The sequence below is a fragment of the Limulus polyphemus genome, unplaced genomic scaffold, assembly GCF_000517525.1.
Source record: "Limulus polyphemus unplaced genomic scaffold, Limulus_polyphemus-2.1.2 Scaffold243, whole genome shotgun sequence".
Taxonomy (NCBI): Eukaryota; Metazoa; Arthropoda; class Merostomata; order Xiphosura; family Limulidae; genus Limulus; species Limulus polyphemus.
Genome location: NW_013665853.1, coordinates 638,107 through 646,121, shown reverse-complemented (window position 1 = coordinate 646,121; position 8,015 = coordinate 638,107).

Genomic DNA, 8,015 nt, shown 5'->3' with positions numbered 1-8,015 from the left:
GTTGTCTGGGCATGTAGCTGCTCGACAGATATGTGTGTTGCCAGGATGACCAGTTGTCTGGGCATGTAGCTGCTCGACAGATATGTGTGTTGCCAGGATGACCAGTTGTCTGGGCATGTAGCTGCTCGACACGATTGATCTCTATATAAAGATATGTGTGTTGCCAGGATGACCAGTTGTCTGGGCATGTAGCTGCCCGACACGATTGATCTCTGTATAAAGATATGTGTGTTGCCAGGATGACCAGTTGTCTGGGCATGTAGCTGCCCGACACGATTGATCTCTATATAAAGATATGTGTGTTGCCAGGATGACCAGGTGTCTGGTCATGTAGCTGCCCGACACGATTGATCTCTATATAAAGATATGTGTGTTGCCAGGACGACCAGTTGTCTGGGCATGTAGCTGCCCGACAGATATGTGTTGCCAGGATGACCAGTTGTCTGGGCATGTAGCTGCCCGACACGATTGATCTCTATATAAAGATATGTGTGTTGCCAGGACGACCAATTGTCTGGGCATGTAGCTGCTCGACACGATTGATCTCTATATAAAGATATGTGTGTTGCCAGGACGACCAATTGTCTGGGCATGTAGCTGCCCGACACGATTGATCTCTATATAAAGATATGTGTTGCCAGGATGACCAGTTGTCTGGGCATGTAGCTGCTCGACACGATTGATCTCTAGTTTCCTTAACAACGTATAGTTACAGTCACATTAGCTTCCATTCGCACTATTCCATTCCTTATTATATAGTTTTAACTTTCCCTAGATTCTTCTGTTTTAATTTATACAACCGACATAGATTAGGTTTGTACGTGATCTTTTCACTGAAATTCAAGTTTTTGATAAAGACAAAAATTAGTAATTAAATAAGCTACTTCGGTGAGCAATGGATAATTAATTGTGACGGTTTATTGCATGTTATCGAACACCTAAATTATTTTACGTCACTAATATTGAGTAAATAACTACATCAAATCCAAGCCTATATATATATATATATACACGCTGATGTTCTAAAAGCTATTAGATTCTTTCTTGACACACAAAATATACCCGAACCTTCTACTGATACATACTACAACTTACGATGTAAGTTTCAAAGTTAGAGAGCTTTTTGAATCTTTATATTTTAATTTCTAATTGAAAATTGTAATTAAATTTTGTGTTGTTTATGGCCACCAAGAGAGGTCCTTCAAACAGTGGTTTACACGTCATCTTGAACAAAAACTATTTTCCTTGGTTCCCTCTAAAAGAAGAAAAAACACACAGACTGTATGTTAGATATACACGACATTTTTAGTATTTTTGTTGGTAGCCCAACCGAACTCAACATTTTTGTCGACTCGTTTTCAAAATTTCGTCATTCCTTAAGCTTTGGGCTTGCATATTCCCATAAACACTTTTCTTAATATAGGTATCACTATATTCATTGGTAAATTGTCAATTTATGTTTATCACAAGCAAATAGATTCGTATTCATAGTTAAGTTTTGATTTCTCTGGCCCTTCTATAGTATACTTTACAACCTACATTCCATCACCTATTCATAGTTTTTACGTTTACAACGTATTTGGAGTGATCCTGATGGATCCTTCTCTAAATCGGAGGACAAGTAGCTTGTCGTTGTAAAAGTGTTTTACTATTGGAAGATTCAAAATTTTGACAGTTATATCTCTATGTTCACGAAATCTGTCGTTGAAGTTGCGATCTGGCTCATCATTGTGTATTAGACTACACAGATCGCAGTAATACAGTTGTCCATCTGCTAGCATGTCACGTGGCATGCATTGAAGTAAGAGAAGGAACCCTGGAGTGTCAGGGTGAACATAGTTGTTAAAGTTTGCTCAAACAAGTATATTTCGAAGACGAGAGTTGGGAGTATAATAAATAGGTCTTATAGTGAACATCTTAAAATGGTCATTCAAAGATGTACTTCTATTGACCGCTATCTGCGCGAAGAGCAGGAAGTCACTTATACTTCAGGGATTTTTTTGTTATCTGCCTTAAACGAAAAATTGTATGTTCTGATTCATTCTCACGCATTTTTCTATCTATAGTTTACCTTGTTTAATTTGTTAATAAGTTACTCTGTATTTATTTATTCAATAATTTTACGTATTCAACTCTTTAAGCATCTTTATTTCTTCTACAACAACGTTTCCAACTATCGCAGAACGTCAGACAATAGTCGATGTTTGTATTAATTAAACGGCAATGTACTTTTGTTAACGACTCTGTAAACATCACTTGATTAAGGGATTAGGCTCGAAACGTTTTTCTCTTCATGTTGTTGTTGTTGTTATAAACATCGTTAGAACAGTCAATCCTTCATCTCTTCCCGCCGGGAAATTCGTGGGTAAGTCTGATTTACTGTTAAGAAAACTATAAAGAATTTGGAAATATTTTACGTTTGTGATCGTGAGTGAACTAATACATTCTTGAACAGTATTTATCGGATAAATTATTCCAATTTGTTTCGGTTGATGTCTCAAACTTGTAAAGTTATGGGAATTAATAGCGTTTTTTACTTCTATATATTATCCTCAGACTAACGTGATAGAACGAGTAAATGGAGTGATAGGCAAAATATCTGCTTACATTCAAACATCTTGCTTAGGATAAACATTTATTTGAACTTCTTTTTGGTTTCAAAACTTCCAGCAAACTACATCTAGGATATAACCTTCCTTTCATGGGACTTTCTGAATATCTTGCTAAACCTTGAATTGTGCAAGAGCGAACAAATGACTTACAGCAAGTTCTGCAGTAAGTAAGGTACAATGTTGGAAGGGCTCAAAAATGAAAACGCGAGCCAAAATCCATATACGATGTGACTTACAAAATAGTCCCCTTTAGTGTGGGGTTACTCCATATACATAAGATGCCACCCATAGTCCACCTGCCAAGTTTGGTCTTGCTAGCTTACTAAGCTGTGGGAACATTTAGCTGGACGTGCATACAAATCTACAATCTGGATTAATATTGGATAATGTTATCTGAATTGGATGAAAAACCTGATCTCTCTGTACGATATATTGATAAGTACATTAAATAGTTTCAGAAGTGTAGGCACGTTTCATCCAGACATACGATTCACTGCAAAATTTGCTCAAATATTAAAGGGATCTTTTGAAATCATTAAGTGTTTAATTCCATTACAGTATGAACTAAAATATTCCAGATCTGGCGCAACTGTAAGACTGTTTTTTATTTCTAATATTAAGTAGGTTTCATTTTCTTCTGGGGTTCCTAATGTTAAGCCTTGTGAGAATGATCCTAATAATGATGATTAATGGATAGTTAAGATTGAAGACTTGCAAGACTTCCACCAGTGGTACTAAATTCCTCCAGCTTCTAGAACGGATCCTGTCTGGTCTCTGATCGATCGGCAGATCCCGTTGATCTACCTGTGGCAGTTCCTGCTCTGATGAACATCATGACCAAAATCCCAGTCTACTTTTGAAGACCAGTTGGTCTCCCACATATTGGGAGGAAATATACTGACACTTCCAGTAAGCTGAATCAGACCTAGAATCAAGAGAAAGCCAGACAGAAGTTACCTTCAAACAATAATTTATTACGGAGTTCACAGTATTGGTATATAGTATTTGATTTAATGAGAGAAATTGGGAACTTTGAGAAGGAACTAATACCATCACTCCATTTTTTTAACCATATCACGGAATGTGAGAATTTCTATTTTATTTTTCGTTATGATTTTATTATTGTTTATTTTCATTTCCTTTTATCGTTTAGTTCCCCCAAATTTTTATTCCTTTAAAAATTAGCTCTCCTGTACCTTACTTTGTTAAATATTACCATTTTTGACATTGGCACGAAGTTCCCCAAGCGGTGATGTATGGATACTAACTTAATGTGTGGTTATGTAAAACAATGCTAAGTTATTACATATAATGGATGGTTAAATCGCATAGTCTGGCAATAAAAGAAAAACCTTCTGGATTGTAAGTTAATAGACAGTATCGGTAGCTGTCAAACCAAAACATAATATATATTTGGTGGTTATTGAAACTGTTAATAACTTATTTCTGATGACCTCTTGATTATTATGCGATGTTTTTGAATAGAGTAATTTGTTTTTCTGGTTTCTTATTCTTAATTTGTCATTAACTTACTATTCTACAGTTTCGAAATTTGATTTTGACAACATTACATCTATAAATATTTTATTTGATATGTTTAGTTATAAAGTCCTGGTCAGACACTGAATTAATTTGTAAGCTTTGTAAATGGAAAGTTCAATAAGAATAATTTTAAAATCTGTCTTACCCTGATAGTAATTTGGTTGATATATTATATTCACTATCAATACCCGTCCTCTGCGGGACTCAAAAGCACCCCCCTCCTGGGGACGTCATGATTAAGAAGACTCCAAACTTGCCGATCACGCTCCTCCATTTTCTCCGAAAAAACAAACAAAGAAACAAAAAACGTTAGGGCACTCGCTTATGGTACCTAAGCACGTGTACAGAGGTTGATCTTGTAAGCTCGTGAGTTGGGGTATAAACAGTTTCGAATATGGCGCCCTGAAAAACAAAAGGGGGGCCAGGAACACAATCCCATGCCAGATTCAGATTCAGTAATCCCGAAAACGTTCTCTATAATGCTTGAGTGACCATTCAGGCAGAGGCGTTTTAGCTCCCTTTAGTATGGAGTTACTCCATATACATAAGATGCCACCCATAGTCCACCTCCCAAGTTTGGTCCTGCTAGCTTCCTAAGTTGTGGGAACATTTAGCTGGACGTGAATTCAAATTAATAAGCTGAATTAATATAGGATAATGTTATCTGACACGTTAGGTATTGATAGACCCAAATTCAAAGTAAGGGGTAATAAAACAATTTACCAATCTTATCGTATCTACAGTATTTCTCGTATCTGTAATGCTTCATCGAAACACTCTCTTCAAAAAACTAAACAAATTGCTGACAGTAATAGATAAAGTGACTGAGAAAGCTAAGCTCAAGAATCATCTGATTTCAGTGACTAATAAAAATCTATTACTATTATTTCATCTAAAGTATCAGCACAAATTACTGAAAAGTGGATAAAACCTAAGAAGCCCGACTAATTTCGACAGCCAATTGTATTCAAGGAGGAGCTAAACTGTTCTTGGCACCTTGTACGTTCATAATTAAAACGGTCCAGAATAGTCAACGCTCACTAACAGTAGTAGTGCAAAAAATAAAAATAAAAAAAAATCGAAAAGACTTCCAAATAATGGTTGGAGATGGCTTGAATGGGTAATGAAGAAAAGCTTTAATATAAGTTTAACATAACAGCAAATATACAACGTTTCGACAAGGTTTTGTCATCATCAGGTTAAACTTATATTAAAGTTTTTCTTCATTACCCATTCAAGCCGTCTTCAACCATTATTAGTCTCAAAGTGGGTTCCTCGTCATTGAATTAGACTTCTAAATAGTTCAAATCCTGTTTCGCTACTGATTATATTTTTTCCGTTTTTAAGTACTTCTATCTCTTATTGTGTATTGCATTCATATAACTTTGGTTTAGCAGTGATATTTGATTGAAAGTGATTGAGGTTGTTTGTACGAACATGTAATGATAAAGCAGGTTCCACAGTGTTCTCGTGACGAAAGTAACCTTTGTTCCTTTAAATGAAGAAGGTTATTTTGTTTGACTAACACAAGAGGGAATGTAAAATATTCTCTGTTTGTAGTGGTCTAATATTATCTTTCACTGTTATTGCTAATAGATTCAAATAAATATACTGTAAATAGAATCCAAAAAGTTTGTTACGAAGTTAACAATAAAGAAACTTACGATGTCCTTCGGCATGAAACCTTGTTCACTAAAGTTTCAATAAAGCCCTAAATGCATTATCTGAAAGATTAGATGAAAGTTTTCCCTTGCCTATTATAAAATATTAGCTTGTATACCTAGTTTAGGTGTGTCAGTGACTCATATTTCCAGTTCAATATGCATATTTTTCAATAAAATCACTGTCTGTGCATTGACAATCCACAGTTCCCTCTTTCACAAATCTTGCTTCATGACGTTGAAAATAAGTTCAATGAACCGGATAAAAAACCTGATCTCTTTGTATGATATATTGATGACTACATTAAATAGTTTCATAAATTTAGGCACATTTCATCCAGACATACAATTCACTTATGAATTATAATGTAATAATCAGATATCTTTTCTTGATGTTTCAATTAGAAAACACCCAGTGTTACGTATTAGAACTTCGAATAGTCCGAAGCTGAGTTAAATAATTTAAGTTCAGTAGTTAAATTGTACTTTGCATTTAGTATTTGAATAAATGCGGATATATTAATCAATTACGATATTTGCCAAGAAGATTGATATACACACCGTTTTCGTTTTTAACACAAATACGTTTTAATATACACACAACAGTACAATTTACAATAACAATTATTACAAATAGTTACTACAAACAATGATTTATAAACAGAAGTTTTACAAACTTACAAACAATATAAAGTTTTCTTTCTAGTCTGGAACCTCCTTGATATTTTATCGAGGATTCACAACGAGCTAACTAATTACGAGTTGATGTAGATACGATCCGCTGGGAAACTAGCTAGCTTAGTCCTTGGCCGCACACACTAGGTTTTCCACGATGAATTTATATGTCTTCGTAAAATTGCTAATGTCCGACGAGAATCAACTGAAGTTAAATGATTTGTAACGTTCGAAATTTATAAATATTTCTGGTCAGATATCTTAAGCTTTCCGATTGATAAACGTTATAACAATCACAATTATAGTTTTCGAAATTTTATAGCGCACCGATATATATAGCGAACTAATAATAGACACTCTCTTGTTGGTGCGTCGCGTTGGTTGTATTTATACCTGTGTGGAGGCGTTCTAGAAATTTCAGTCTTACGTAACAATGCAAGTTACATTTTAAATGTTTACGCATTTACATATATTGTTGATTCTTACTTTCGTGAATCTTCTACAACTTTGGAGAACAGGCGGGAGTTTCGTAATACCTATCTAACAGTATAAGCTATGTATGTTTCTAAATATAAACTTAATCTAAACAACGTTCATATTAAAATAAATACATAACAACAAATTCGTTACAACTCCCTCCTTAGAGAATTAAAAATTGGCTTTAGACAATTTTTAACTAAAATATTATATATATACATTGGCAACAATACATTATATATATAATACATTATTCAAAAGATTAGAAAACTTCAATAATAATTACAGTGTAAAACATAACTAATATATAAAGAACGTTATGATCATAAAATTTCATAGCACATGAAAGTACATCGGGAAAAATGTTGTCAACCCTTATGACATGAATTATCTTCAAACCATATTATCAGAGTGATAAACTTTCTTTCTCTGTTTCTTTCTTTCTGTCTTTTTTTTTTTCTTCTTTCTCTCTCTCTCTTTCTCACTTTCTGTCTTTCTTTGTCTTTTTCTTTCTCTGGTTAGACTTTCCGACCAACTGACAGGTATGACATGCTTTTCAAACTTGATAAATGTCTTGTCTAATTTTGGCCAAAAGAAATATCCTATAATTTTGTCACATGTCTTGTTAATACCAAAATGACCTCCCATGAGAATTTCATAGGCAACTTTCAGTATTTCTGAACGATATGCTTTGGGAACAACGACTTGAAGAACAATAGCCCAGTCCTCTGAAGCTGGCATATCTGGTAGTCTCCATTTCCTCATAAGCACACAGTTTTTGAAAAAAATAACCATTTGTCATTTTCTCCAGTTCATCTTTTGGGAGTGCATATTCAAATAGTGAAGTGATCTGCAAATCTTTTTCTTGTTTAGTGATCAGTTTACTTTTAGTAAATGGAACTTCACTAGGTGAATCAGAACCCTCATGTCCATCGTTGTTCCTCACCGAGGTATTGTCAGTAGGACGATCATTCACAAGATCCCTATCGGATCCAAAAAAAATGTCTGAGACAAATCTCTAATATCATCCTCTGAATCCACGTTTATC